Below are 16,023 nucleotides of genomic sequence, written 5' to 3' on the forward strand. Positions count from 1 at the left end.
GTTTTGGCTATTCTACGTCCTTTACATTTCCATATAAATTGTAGAATAAGTTTGTTCATTTCAACAACAAAAAAAGCTGCTGTGATTTTTACTGAGATTGGTTTGAATCTATAGACCAATTTGGGGAGAATTGAAATGTTAACAATATTGAGTTTTCTGACCCATAAATCAGGTATATCTCTCTGTTTAATTTCTCTCAACAATATTTTGTAATTTTCAGTGTACAGGTCTTTCACATCTGACAAATTATTCCCTAACTATTTCACATTTTGATGCTATTTTACTTGGTGTTGTCTTATTTCCACTTTATTGTGTAGTATTCATTTTTCATTTCTATTACTTATTGTTAATTACTAGTATATAGAAAAGCAATTGATGTTTGTATGCTTATCTTGGGCAGAAGTTGGAACAGTCCCCACACAAGACTGCCCTCACTCTGACACCAATTGCAAGTTCAAGGGTTCACTCTCAGTTTCAATAATTCAAATCCATCCTGTAAAGCCATTACATGCATTTTCATATTTTTATACCAATTTTATTACTCTTCCTCTCTGATCTACCTCTATTTATACCTTATGATAAACTTGTGTGGAACTATTTAGCATAGAGATTAGCTGATGGTTAGCTAAATCCAATTCTTCCTTAAGCTAGTCATTTGCCATCAGCGTTATATCCTGAAAAGTCTTTAACTCAATTTCCCCATGTATTTGACCATCAATATAAATATAGTCTTAGCAACAATGGCAGTGTTACACCATATTATAACATGATAGTAGATGTAATCTGCATACAACACCGTACCTATAGTCAACATAATATACTGTGCATTTAAAATTTGTCAAGAGAGTAGATGTCTTGTTAAGTGTTCTTTCCAAAATAAAATACTCAAAAGATATTGGCACATTCATCTCCCAGAACAATATCACTCGGTTTGCAGACTTCTATTTGACCTTCTCAGGTTCCAAAAATAGGAGTAGTCTTGGCAACATATGGCTTCATTCTTTCTGGCATTTGGTTTAATTGAGTTAAGAGACAATATCACCTCTTACTCTGAGCTTTTTGGGCACCAATGTAATGGATTTCCCTTGTTGCATAACCTATTTATTCATTCTTTTACTCTCAGCTATATTCCTTCTCTCCATTTATCATTGAATTTGATCCAAACTTTACCACCTTTGGAGGGGACAATAGGTTCGGCCACTGTGCTGGTCCAGATTGCCAGCAGCAATACCAGTCTAGCAAATGCTTCCCCTTCAGTCCACTCCCATTTATATAGGGTATCATCACAAGTACAGAACTAGTGGTCTATCTCAACCACTAGATAATACAGCTGTATTCACTGTCAACCCCAAGTTTGCCAAGTTGGGTGAAGGCACAGTCTATCAATCACATTATGCCTTTAGGAATTCTGATGCAAAAGTTTGAAAGTAAAATTAAAGTTTCTTGCCTCGGAATCATCCCAGCTTCTGGCCCCTGCAATTGCAGCCCTGGTCCTGGGACCACTGAATCAGGTAGGAATAAAAGAACATTGAAATGTTGTGGGGGGAAACTGTATAGTCATACCAGCATCTTCTCCCACCTCCTCTTCCCCAGATTCTTCTGAAAAGTGAAGGAATCTATCTATTGGAGACCCTCTCTTGGCCACCCTCATGTTGAGTGTGAGCACACGCTGTAAAGATGTGTAAGTCAGCCCTGCATGCCCTTATCTCCCTCAGTTTTAGACAACAAATATTTCAGTTGCCTGTTCTAAGTCTCTATCAAAGCACCACTCCTAGGATACCTCTTTGCTCATTGTTGGACGCTATAGATTGTTATTGTGGACTGAATTGTGTTCCCTCAAAATTTATATCTGGAAACCCTAACCCTCAATGTGGTTATATTTGGAGATGGGTCCTTCAAGGAGGTAATTAAAGTTAAATGAGGTTGTAAGGGTAGAGCCCTAATCCAAAAGGACTAATGTCCTTATAAAAAGAGGAAGCAACACCAGTGGTGTACAAGCACAGAGAAAATGCCATGTGAGGACACAGTGAGAAGGTGGTTATCTATAAATTGGGAAGACAGGTCTCACCAGAAACCAATCCTACTGGCAGCTTGATCTTGGACTCTCAGACTGTGAGGAAATAAATTTCTGTTGTTTAAGTCACCCAGTCTGTGGTATCTTGTTATGGTAGCCCAAGCAGACTAATACAGTTGTATAGTGTGTTCCTTGGTCTGAAGAATGTAACTCGGTGGTCCAAATTGGTACAATATCTTCTGTTCTGGTCATTTTATAGTAGTCTGAGCATTTGCATCTCCCTCCAGGTATGCACAGCTCAGTTCAGAGTGTCTATTCCTGTCAGGACCCATTTGTAGCCTCTCCCAATTTGCTGAAAAACATTAATCTACACATCCAAGAGCTCAACAAACTCCAAGCAGGATAAATTCAAAAAGATCATTACCCAGACACATCATAATAAAAATGTAGAAGGGCAACTACAAAGAGAAAATCTTGAAAGCAGCAAGAGAAAAATGACTCATGTAGAAGAGAACCCCAATAACATTCACAACTGACTTCAAAAACAACAGAGGCCGGGGCTTCACTGGTGGTGCAGTTGTTGAGAGTCCGCCTGCCGATGCAGGGGACACGGGTTCGTGCCCTGGTCCGGGAATATCCCACATGCCGCAGAGCGGCTGGGCCCGTGAGCCATGGCCGCTGAGCCTGCACGTCCGGAGCCTGTGCTCCACAATGGGAGAGGCCACGGCAGTGAGAGGCCCACATACCGCAAAAAACAGAGGACAGAAGGCAATGGAATGACATATCCAAAGTACTGGAAGAAAAAAACCTACCAACCAAGAATCTCATATCCAGCAAAACTATCTTTTAAAAATGAAGGAAGAATAAACAAATTCTCAGATAAACACTCAGCTTCTTGAATCTGTAGGTTTGTCTTTTACCAAATCTAGGAAGTCTTCAGCAATTATTTCTTTGAGTAGTTCTTCAGTCATGCCCTATTTCTCCTCTCCTCCAGGACTATTAAATATTTTGTTATAATCCCACAAGTCCCTGAGGATCCATTCATTTTTTAAAAATATTTCTTTATTTATTTGGTTGCACCAGATCTTACTTGCAGCAGGTGGACTCCTTAGTTGTGGCATACGGGCTCCTTAGTTGTGGCATGCAAACTCTTGGTTGCGAATGCATGTGGGATCTAGTTCCCTGACCAGAGATAGAACCCGGGCCCCCTGCATTGAGAGCGTGGAGTCTTCACCACTGCTCCACCAGGGAAGTCCCCCATTCATTTTAAAATTTTATTTTCTCTCTGTTGTTCAAACTGGGTAATTTCTGTTCTTCTATCTTCCAACTCACTGATTTCTTCATCTGTTTCTCCACTGAGCTCATCTTTTGAGTTTTTTATTATGATTATTCTATTTTTCAGTTCTAAATTTCCATTTGGTTTTTATTTACATCTTCTATATCTTTGCTGAGACCTTCTATTTCTTTTCTGTGACTCTATTTTGTCATCTGTTTCAAATGTGTTCATAATTGATCATTGAAGCATTTTTATTATGGCTACTTTAAAATCTTTGTCAGATAATTCTAACATCTCTGTCATCTTGGTGTTCACGTGTATTCCTGATTCTTGGTGTGAAAAGTGATTTTCAATTGAAAGATGAACATTTTCATGGAATTCCCTGGTGGTCCAGTGGTTAGGACTTTACATTCTCACTGCCATGGCCTGGGTTCAACCCCTGGTCAGGGAACTAAATTCCCACAAGCTGCACAGCCAAAAAAAAACAAAGGAAGATGAACATTTTCTATATTATGTTGTAAGATCCTGGTTCTTATTTATGGCCACACCACGGGGCTTGTGGGATCTTAGTTCTCCAACCAGGAATTGAACCCAGGCCCACGGCAGTAAAAGTGCTAAGTCCTAACCACTGGACCACCAAGGAATTCCCTAAACCTTCTGTCTAAGCTGGCTTTTTCTGACACCACTCCAGCAGGGAAAAGGAGTGGAGGATGCCAGTTTGTTAATGCCAGCTATGGGGAGAAGTCTAGTTTCCCCACTCAGTCTCTGTTAATAACAGAGTTGGGAGGCTCCTTGCTACTGCTGGGCAAGACTGGGAGTTCCACAACCAAGTAGGACTCCACTATTTCCCTGGCTGGAAGGCGTAGCAGTGCCTCCCTACTGTTTTCCACATGGCCTCCAATGACACCACCCTAGGGGAAAAGAGAGGGGTGCCTTGATGCTGATATGTGAGAAAGGAAGTCTAGGCTCCCTGTATGGTTTCCACTGACATCATATAGGTGAGGGCTCATTACCACCCAGTGGGGACAAAAGTCCTGGCTTCATAGTCGATTTTTTCTGACACCACCTTGGCAGGGGTTTGGCATGACTTTTACAGTCTGTTCAGGGTGAAAATATAAGCTCTTCACTTGGCATTTATTAGCATGGATGGGAGTTGGACCACATTTTTTTTCTATACTGTTGGGATGCAGTAAAGCAACTATTTTCTGAAAGTTTACCATATTGTTAAGCTGCCCATTCCCTGGTTCTTTTACTAGACAGAACTGGCTTTTGTAGCGTCTTTTTTCTTGTCTGGGCCCATTGGCATTTCTAGGTTGCCAGGTTCTCCACCATTGTCAGATATAAGAGGCAAAAAGAAAACCCATAGAACAATTGTTCTTCCCCACACCCCCCGAGCCGTGCCACACAGCTGTGGGATCTCAGTTCCCTGACCAGGGATTGAACCCAGGCCATGACAGGGAAACACCAAGTCCTAACCACTAGGTCACCAGGGAACTCCCAATGTGTTCTTTTCTTTTGGGTCCTGAAGTCCTTAGCCAGCTTGCCTCCTTCACTCCACCTTTCTGAGTCAGCTTATGTTTGTTTTATAAATATCATTTCCAAAGTTTTTTATTGTACTTAGCAAGAGGAATAGGGAAAAGTGCATCTGCTCCATTCTCCCAGAAGTGGAAATCGTGTAATTGGGTCTTTTAAAATATTTCCCGGGCTTCCCTGGTGGCGCAGTGGTTAAGAATCCGCCTACCAACGCAGGGGAAATGGGTTTGAGCCCTGGTCCAGGAAGATCCCACATGCCACAGAGCAACTAAGCCTGTGCACCACAACTACTGAACCTGTGCTCTAGAGCCTGCAAGCCACAACTATTGAGCCTGCGTGCCACAACTACTGAAGCCCACGCGCCCTAGAACCCATGCTCTGCAACACGAGAAGCCACTGCAATGAGAAGCCCGCACACCGCAAGGAGGAGTAGCCCCCGCTCACCACAACTAGAGAAAGCCCGTGCGCAGCAACAAAGCCCCAACTCAGCCAAAAATAAATAAATAAATTAATTAATTAATTAATTTAAAAAAATATTTCCGAAATCTCTACTTACTTTCTGAGCATGTGGAATACATTTATAATAATTTTTAAAATATCCTTGTCTGCTAATACTAACCTCTGTGTCACTTCTGGGTTGGTTGATTGCTTGATTAGTCTCAGTACTTTTCCTATTTTCTTAACTCTTTTCATGCCTGGTAATATTTGATTGAATGCCAGACATTGTGAATTCTATTTTGTTGGGTACTGGACATATATGCATTTCTATGTCATCTGGAGTTTTGTTCTGGGACAGAGCTAAGTTACTTGGAAGGAGTTTGATCCTTGCACATCTTGCTAATATAATTTTTTAGGTGTATCTGGAGCAGTGCTCAGCCTAGGGCTAATTAATCCCTGCTACTAAGGCAATAGCTTCTTGAATTATCTACCCAATGCCCTATTTTTCCAGTCTAGCTATTGAGAACAGGCACTATTCCCAGCCCTGTGTGAGCATCAGACACCATTTCCTCTTATCCTTTCAGATGGTTCTCTCCCTGGCCTCACACACATGTGCTGATTGATACTCAACTGAATACTCAAGGAGGACCCTAGGCAGATCACCCAGATCTTCTCTCTGTGCAGTTTTCTCCACTTTGGTGGTGTGTCCTACAAATTCTAGCTGCCTTGTTCTCCCTAGACTCTCAGTTCCTTCTCAACTCAGGGAATTCACCAGTCTCTTCCTCAGTTTCCCCTCTCTGTGCAGTACCCTGGAAACTCTCTCGAGGAAGTATGTTGGAAAAATCATATGACTCACTTCATTTGTTTCCCTTTCCTCAGGGATCATTGTTCTTCATTGCCTAATATCCAGTGTCTTGAAAACCTTTTTTTTTCCTCAATGTACTTTGTCTGGTTTTTGTTCTGTTTGTTCCTGGCATGAGGGTAAATCCAGGCCCTGGGACTCCATCTTGGCTAGAAGAAGTCACAGGCAGGAATTTATAAATGTGGAGATTTGTCCATGGAGATCATCAGTAACAGATATATTTCAGTTGGTGTGATTTTTATGAATGAGGAATATTGTAACCTGGGTTTGAGACAAGTATGCCAATGAACCTGTATCTATAAACAAGGAACTTGTATCTATTAAGTGCTCATCAGTGTGGGATATATTGAGAAGTATTTAAGAAAGGGGAGATATGTCAATGTAGGCTGTCAATGAGATATTCTCCAGTAGGTGAAAATTTATGTTCAACTGGGATTTTTAATGTAAAAAAATTCCAATGGGAAGGTATTTGCACATCAGTAGATTTGTAAATTGGGTTGTCAATGAGTGATATGACTTTGGTGAGTATTTAAGAATAAAGAGATTTGTCACAAGTGATCATCAATAGAGTTATACCTGGTTAAGGGAGAGAGGTTTTTATGAATATAGATCCTGGTAAATGTGGAGCTATCACTTAGGGATACATTGATAGGTGTATATGAATGGAGAGATATACAACAGATATTGTCAATGGGGTATATGTCAACAAGGGTATTTATAATGGGTATATTTTTAAAATGAGCTGGGCAATAGGACATATGCTAATAGTCAAGTGTTTAAAAACAAGGCAAATTGTCATCAAAGGTTATAAATAGGTTACACCATCAGGTGGGTGTTTATAAAGACTTTTCAATGGACAACAACAATGGAGTATGTATTATGGAGGTTATTTATAAAAAGAGATTTTTCAACAGGGATTATAAATAAGAAAGATGCCAGTGGGTGTTTATGCATAAGATTTTTCAGTGGCAGACTGGTTATATGTCAATAGTTTTTATTTCTCAGTGAGGAGATTTGTCAAGAGGGGTCATGAGTGGAGATATTTTAAGGGATTTTTTTTTGGAATGGGGTGATTTTTTTCCCCCAACAGGTTAAGGAATGAAAGATTTTCCAGTGAGTAGATATTTATGAGAAGGGAAATTTGCCAATGGGGATTGTCAATGGAGATATGCCAGTGGAATGAATATTTGTGAATACGAAGATAGTGCAAAAGTGATTGCAGGAGGCTTTATATAAACATCTCCCCTTGATTGTGCATGTAACCTGTGAATGTGATGAGATATAATTCCATGATTATATGACATTATGTAGCAAATTAATTGCAAATGTAATTAAGGTTACTAATCAGTTTGCCTTAAAATAGGGAGATTATCCAGGTGAGGCTAATGTAGTTAAGCACCTTAGCCCTTCAGAAATGCAAAGTTTTCTCCTGCTGGTGACAAAAGAGGATGCTGGAGAAATTGGAAGCATGAGAAGCATTTGGCACGTCCTAATTGACTTTGAAGACAAAGAGGCCCACATTGTAAGGCATGCAGTTAGCCTTTAGAAGCAGACAGCAACCACCACTGGCCGACAGCCAACAAAGAAATGGGAACCTCAGTACTACAACTGCAAGGAACTAAGTTGTGCCAATAACATGAATAAGATTGAAATGGATACTTCCTAAGAGCCTCCATAGAAGAGTCCAGTGTGGCCAACACTGGTTTTGTGAGACCACTAAGCAGAGAACCCAGTCAAGCTTACTTGGACTTCTGACCTGTGAGGTCATAAATGGGTGTTGATTTAAGCTGTTAAGTTTGTGGTAATTTGTTACACAACGATAGAAAACGAATACAGTATTTGCCAGCTGTGTATTTGTGAAAGAGGGGATATGCCACAATGAAGAGAGGGTACTTTTCAAGGGAATTATTTACACAGGGCTTGGGGATTTGTCATCTGTTCTTGGCAACAGTAGAGATTTATAAACATGGGGATTTGTCCACAGTGAGGACTGCATAATGGAGAATTGTTATGGGTTGAATTGTGTCCTCCAAAAAGATACATAACCCCCACCATTTCAGAATGTGACCTCACTTGGAAATAGAAGCAGGAACATTATCGCTTGGGGGATGGCTGTCCTCTGAAGTCTTTGAAAATGTTGGTATTTTTCAGTGGGGGGATTTGTACACTAGAAATTAGTGTATGAGCATCACCATAAGAAAAACATTACAAATGAGTATATTAAATATTTGTAATGTCTTTGAGTTTGTCAAAATCATGAGTTAAACTAAAGATGCCAGAGGGCATGCAATTATTACTACTAATATTATACATTATTTCCAATATTATAAATTATCATTCCTAATAAAACATTATTTGCAATAATGTAAATGGTCATTACTAAGATCTATCACTACTGTTATAAAATATATTTACCATTACTATTACTAATAATAACTGTAAGGCCAACTGGCCCGAGGCAGGGGAACGCAATCAGATTCACAGGTTGCATCAGACCGAAACTCTCCGGACCACCCAGTTCCAGAAACTGACCTGGAGACTTTCCGGACCACCCAGTTCCAGGGACTGACCTGGGGACTTTCCACCCGGCCCAGCCTTCCCGCCTTTCGAGGGGCGGGACTAACGGTCCCAAGACTGATGCAACCTGCACCCGGATATTGCCACGATACCCGAAGAGACCACCAAATAAGGAATAACCTGCGCCCTCCTGGATTCACCACACCCCTTTCCCTTCTTCCCCTATAAAATCTTGCCCAACCCTCACCCAGGTGCGACTTCTCTGGCCCCTTTCTCTCGGACCAGTGAACCTCGCCCGGGAGCGCTCCCTAATAAAGCTCACTTGAAGCTTTCCTCTGTTTCGCGGTGCGGTTTGTTAAGATCCGACCTTACAATAACTAGTACAGAGAGCTATATGCCTAGCACTGTTTTAAGCACTTTACATATATAATGTCATTTAATATTCACACTGCCCGTATGAGTTAGGCATTATTTTTATCCCCATTTTACAGATGTAGAAACAGGCATAGAGAAGTAATATGATTTCCCCAAGGACACAGAGCTAGGAAAAGGCAGGATTTCTTTCTCAGTCGTAAGTGGGAACTAATTAATTGTTTTTCTTTAAAAAATATTATAAGGAATCAAATTAAGAAATACTGACTTAGTTAATATCTTTTTTATTTTTATAATATTTTTTAAAACTTTATTGAGATGCAATCCACATACAATAAAATTTACCCATTTAATATGACAATTAATTTTAGTATATTCACAAAGTTGTGCAACCATCACAATAGAATTTTAGAATATTTTCATCATCCCAAAAAGAAACCCATTAGCAGTCACTCTCCACTTTTCCCACCTCCCCCAACCCCAGCCCTAGGTAACCACTAATATACTTTCTGTCTCCATAGTTTGGACATCTCATACAAATGAAATCATACAATATGTAGTCTTTTGTGACTGGCTTCTTTCAAGTAACATGTTTTCAAAGTTCATCAATTTTGTAGCATGTATCACTACATCATCCCTTTTTATTACTGAATATTTTATTGTATGGATATACCACATTTTGATCAACCATTCATTAGTTGATGGATATTTGGGCTGTTTCCACTTTGGGACTACTCTGAATAATGCTGCTGTGAACATTTGTGTGTATGTTTTTGTATGGATATATGTTTTAATTTCTCTTGGGTGGATACCCAGGAGTAGAATTCCTAGATCATATGGTAACTCTATGTTTAACATTTTAAGAAACTTCCAAACTTTCTTCCAAAACAGCTGCACCACTTTACATCCCATTAGCAATGTTAAGATGAGTCCAATTTTTCTACATCCTCGTCAACACTTGCTATTGTCTATCTTTTTTATTCTAGCCTACTAGTGGTTGTGAAATATCTCATTGTGGTTTTGATTTCCATTTCCCTAATGCCTAATGATGCTGTGAAGCTTTTCATGTACTTAGGTCATTCATATATCTCATTTGGAGAAATGTCTATTCAGATCCTTTGCCCCTTTTTTTTCCTTTGCCCATTTTTAAGTTGGGTTATTTTTTTATTACTGGGTTATACAAGTCCTTTATATATCTGAGATACACATCCCTTATCAGATATATGATTTGCAAATATTTTTTCCCATTTTGTGGGTTGACATTTTACTTTCTTGACAGTACTATTTACCACACAAAAATTTTTAATTTTGATGAAGCCCAATTTATTTCCTTTTTGTTTTATAGTACGTGCTTTTGGTGTCATAGCTAAGAAACCATTAAGGCTTCGGATTTGAATACAGATTTGGCTTCAGTGTTCACGTTCTTCATCATTGCACTACATTGCCTGTCTAGCAATTGTCACTGTTAGTAATATTACACATGAAGTTATTATTATGAGAGTTTTGTGTTTTGATTGGAAAAAATATCCAAGGGGTGAATACACCCATAAATCATCCTCCAACCCTATCACAGACCTCAGAAGGATTCTGGGTAGGGACTGTGAGACCCATTTTTTTCAGGGAGAAGTACTGAGGGCTGAGTGAGGGTAGGGCCAGCCCCTATGCTACCCATGGAGCTGGACCCCATGCTGCACACCTCACAGGACTGCCAACCCCTTGTACTTCCTCTCAGCCATCAGAGATTCTTTTCCAAGCAGAGATTCACACACAGACACATGGAATGTGGGGGTGAGGGGTAACTCATTTTACTCACCTTAATGGATTTTCTAGAAGGGTAATGGGAGGAAATGTAGTGACTCACACCAGGACTCTGAACTAAATAGCCTCTCTGTAGGGTCTGCTTCTCCATAGCAGCCACAGCTAAAGGGAGCACCTGGAAGGTGCTCCCTTTGGAGCCTGCAACTCCCACTTGCTGTTTAATGCCTGAGGCCACATCCAGTGTATACAACAGTCCTTGGTGTTGAGAAACAGTTGGCAAAAGCAGAAAATAAGCAATAACACATGTGAACATACCCAGGATTGAGGTAACATCAGGGAGGGTCAAGTAACCTATTCCATGTATTGGGGAACTGCCAGAAGCAGCAGGAACAGTCTGTGGTTCCAGACAATAGGTCAGGGCTGAGGAAACATCCCCGGACCCTAGAAAACAGCCATAGGGACCAGGAAACTGTCATGGCAGTGATGTGAACAGTCAGAAAAATTATCAAAAGGCCAAAGGACCAGAAAACAGTCCTTGTAGTTAGAGGACAACCAGAGAGACTCTAGAACAGGCAAATGGAAGAAGAAAACATCCCTAAATGTCATGCAACAGCTAGAAATACCTAGGAGACAGCCAGACAGATAAGGGAACAATCTCAAGCTGAGGGCACAGCCAGAGAAACCAGGAAACAGTTAACGGGACAAGGGGATAGTGTCTGGACCTGAGGAACAGAGGGATCATCAAACATCTGAAGAGACCACAAAACAGTCCTTGTATCTGGGAGACAGTCAGAGGGGCTACAAAAGAGTGAGAGCAACAGGGCCTAGATCCAGAGGATCAGGCCAAAAACATCAAAGAAGAGTCTCTGAAGTGCTGGGAAAGGAAAAATAAAAAAGCAGTCTGCAGGACTGGGGAACCACCAGAGTCCGAGGAACAATTGAAACAGCAACAAACCAATTTACAGAAATCAGGGAACAATGACTGGTCCTAACAAAGGGTCATCAGAAACTGTGGGGAGTAATCACAGGGATCAAATATAGTATATTAATGACTAGTGGGAATTCAACAATCATGGGAGCTAATACAGCACCAGCAGATATGGTTATGGGGACTCATGGGAGTTAAAGACACTGTACTGGCGACCAGTAGAAGATCATCAGAAACCATAAAGGGCTCTAATGCAGGGTAGGCTCTAATGAGTCCCAGGCATTATGCTGGGGCTCATGAGGTCAATACATTGTATTAGAGGATGAGTAACCTGCATCCACAGGGATGGGGGTAGCGAATGGGCTGATGCTGGGGTGGAGACAAAAATCACTTTAGTGGTGGCTAATGGCTAATCAGCAGGGTAATAAAGTACTAATATGGGATCAGCAGACACTAGTCAGATTTTTTATGAAGATCAAAGACACTCTACTTGTGGCAAAGATTAGAAGACACAGTGGTGACACTAATTAATATAGGATCAGTAGCAGATACTGTGATTGAAAAACGTGAGGCAAAGGCTCTAAACTAGTAGGTGGTAGTCAGTAGTCTCAGTGTTGAGGCCAGTATAGGGTTAGCAAACATGGTGATGGGCTCTAATGTATGGTCAGCATGCACTGTACTGGGACATCATTGCATTCAGACACTGTATTAGTGGCTAATGGGGGATCAACAGGCACAGTGATGATGGTTAATGCAGGGTCAGCAACACTGTGATTGGGACTTATGAAGGTCAAAGACATTGTACTCATTGCTAATGGGTGGTCAATAAGATGAGACTACTGTGGAATCAGCAGATACTGTGCCAGAAGCTCATGGAGGTTAGTCTCTGATCTTGTGGCTAATTGGGGATCAGCAAATACATTGCTGGAACCTCATGCATATTGAAGAAACAGTACTGCTGCCTAATGGAGGATCAACAGACACTGGGATCAGAGCTAACGTGGGGTCAGCAAACTCTACTCAGGCCTCAAGGGGTCAAAGACACAATACTCGTGGTTAAAGGCGAGGGAGAGGGACTCAGCAGCAGACACAGGGATTCAGCTACTGTAAGGACAAAAAACATGGTAATGGGTCCTCAAGGAGTTCATACTCTGTGTGGGTGTCTGACAAGTCGAAGACATTAACGTATGGTCAACAGATGCACTAATAGGCTATAATGTAAGGTCGGATGACATAGTGATGGAGGCTATTTAGGGGTCCTCAGGTAAAAAACTTGGAACTTGGTAAATGGGGGATCAGAAGATAGAGTGACAAGGTCATGTGAGTTCTGCAGACATTAAGCTGGGGCTCAAGAGATCAAAGTCACCATATTGGTGGCTAACTGGGGAACAGCAGATAAATATTTGTGCAATGGTGCTGTGTTGTGGGTTCATGGGGATCAGAGACACTGATATGGCTAATATCATGGCTAATAAAAAACCAGCAGACATAGTGAGGGGATCTAATGTAGGATGAGCAGATACTGTGATTAGAACTCATTGGATTAAATATACTGTACAGTGGACAGTGGGGAATGAACAAAGTGGTGAGAGCCAACATGGGGTCAACAGCCACTGCATTAGGTATAAATGAAGGTGATGACACATCGCTGGGAGCTAATGGGAGGTCAGCAGTCACCATGTTGAGTCTAAAAGAGGGCAAAAAGACATGATACTGAGCTAATAGATCATCAGTCACTAAGCTGGAGGCTAAAGGAGTGAAAAGACACTATGCTGTGAGCAAATGGAGGTCAGTAAAAATTGTAATAGCAGCTAAAAGGGGTGGCGAGACATGATGCTATGAGCTAAAGGGGGTCGGCAGACTCTGCTGGAATAAAAAGTGTGGGAAGACAAGCTATTGTGAGCTAATGGAAGGTCAGCAGACACTGTGCTCTTAACTAAAGGTGGTGATAAGAACTGCTATAAGCTAATGGAGTGGGTGTTAGTAGACACTGTGCAGACATGTGATGGGGGTAAGAACTACATCATGGTAGCTAATGCTAATGGAGGATTAGGAGAGACTGTGCTCAGGCTATTGGGAGCCAAATACACACAGTAGTATTGGCCAGTAGGGATCACCACATAGGTGATGGTAGCTAACGGAAGGCCAGCACAACCCATCATGGGCCTTAGTAAAGGTCATTTTCATGGAGCAAAACCATTTCTAAAGCCTTGGGAGGACCAAGTTTCCCATTGCCAGTGTCTTTCATCTGATCTAGTGGTCAAGATTCTTGGTTTTCTCCCAAGCAGCCCACATTTGACTCCTGATATGGGAACAAGGAATTCTTTATTGTTGTTTTAAAATTTTAATTGAGATATAATTTACATACAATAAAATGCACAAATCTTAAGTGTACTCATTTGATGACCTTGTGTATCCCCATTAACACCCACTCCAGTCAAGATACAGAATAGTTTCATCACCCTGGGAAGCTCCCTCCTACCTCATAGGAGTTAATTCCTACCCCAGAGGCAATCACTGATCTGCTTTCTGTCACTATAGATTACTTTTATTTATGTTTGACATTTTCCATAATAATAATAATTTTAAAACATCAAATTTAATTTTTTTAATGGATGAGATGAAGATTGGAAGAACTGATGAGATATCATTTTGATAAACTTAATAATTAGTAAATGAGGATGAGGGCATGCTATATACAAAGTGAAGAAAGTGTAATATGTATATTCAAGTGTATGCTGTATTGGGGGGCATCTGGTGATTAATTCAAATATCCTGGGTTGTCATAATCATTATGGAACACTCAGGGAAAAAAGCAAAAAAAAGTATTTAATTTTGCATCAATTTACTATGGCGCAGTGCTACCAAGTATTAAAGGTAAAGGATTCACTTTTGCTTATCAAAAAAGTGCAAGAGAAAATATTCACAAGGTTGAGAGGTTTATCACTAATAGACCTCCACTAAAGAAAACTCTAAAGGATGTTTTTCAGGCAAAGAAGAAAATGATCCTAGAGGAAATGCAGAAAAGAATGAAGAGCAATCAAAGTGGTAAATATGTGGGTAAAATAAAATGAATATATAAAACAAAAATGTTTTCTGGGGAGACATACACACACATGTATACACACACACTTATATACATATATATAGATACATATATTACATATAAATATATATATACCCCATAATACATAATATTTTTAATATATATGTATGTACATGAGCAAATTTTCTATTAAAAGATTAACTTTCAAAGACAATTTCTTAGACAAAACCATACAATACTATTTAAAATTTTAAAAGGTGAGTTAAATAAAAAGACAAACCATATTCATGGATGGGAGGGCTTAAGCCATTTTACACCTTTCAGATCGGCAACAATTTTAAAAAAACAGATAAGTCCTGGTGAATATGTGTGAAAATGTAAACTTTTTCTCAAACTGCTCATGAGAGTGTAAATTAGTGCAATTTTTTTAACTTTAAAATTTAGTCAAGTTGAAAAACTTCTATATCAATCAGAACCCAGTTAGGAGACAGAAACCATACTGATTATTTTAACAGAGAGAACTTAAAATGAATTTTTAACTAGTGATGAAGTTATTAACCACGTAACTTAAAAGACAAAAAGAGAACATTAAAATTATCATGGAGGTAGCAACTGCAGAAAGCAGCTGGCCTAGGGTAACAAGGGAAGAAGTTGGAATTATTAAAAATAGAAGGTTGGAAGCAGGGTCTCATGTGACTGGGATTCATACCTCTAAGGAGGTGGCACCAGCCAGATGCTGCTAGGTCTCTGAGGGGGTGGGGTACCCTAAAGCTCTTAGTGCTGGAAAAGTGAAAACTGGATTAAACTGCTGCTACCATGAGGAACTGCTGCTGCCCAAGTGAAGAAGCAATGCTGGGCTGACAGATGAACAGGGAGCCAACCAGAAGGAAAAAAGGAGCAAGTCCCTTCTTCCTTCCGCAGACTCAATATTTATATTTAGTATCTCTTACTGGTAGGACCCAACAGGGAGTAGCAGCTGGCAAGACAGAAACGTGTTCTGTAGAGTCATGGCCCCAGCATCACAAAGCAGAGTATAGAAGGGTAGGTTTGGAGCTGAAGCACAATAGATTAATAACTGGCATACTGTCTACACCCTGGACCCATCATTTCCACTTCTAGATTTAAACACAAAACACAAAAATGATACAAATGTCTTTCACTAGGGGAATGGAGAAATAAATAAATATATTTATCAACATGGATAGATCTTGGAAATGTAACACTTCGTGAAAAAAAGCAAGTTGCATAAGTTTAAAAATAGTGTGATACCACTGATGTA

The sequence above is a fragment of the Pseudorca crassidens genome, chromosome X (genome assembly GCF_039906515.1).
Source record: "Pseudorca crassidens isolate mPseCra1 chromosome X, mPseCra1.hap1, whole genome shotgun sequence".
Classification (NCBI taxonomy): domain Eukaryota; kingdom Metazoa; phylum Chordata; class Mammalia; order Artiodactyla; family Delphinidae; genus Pseudorca; species Pseudorca crassidens.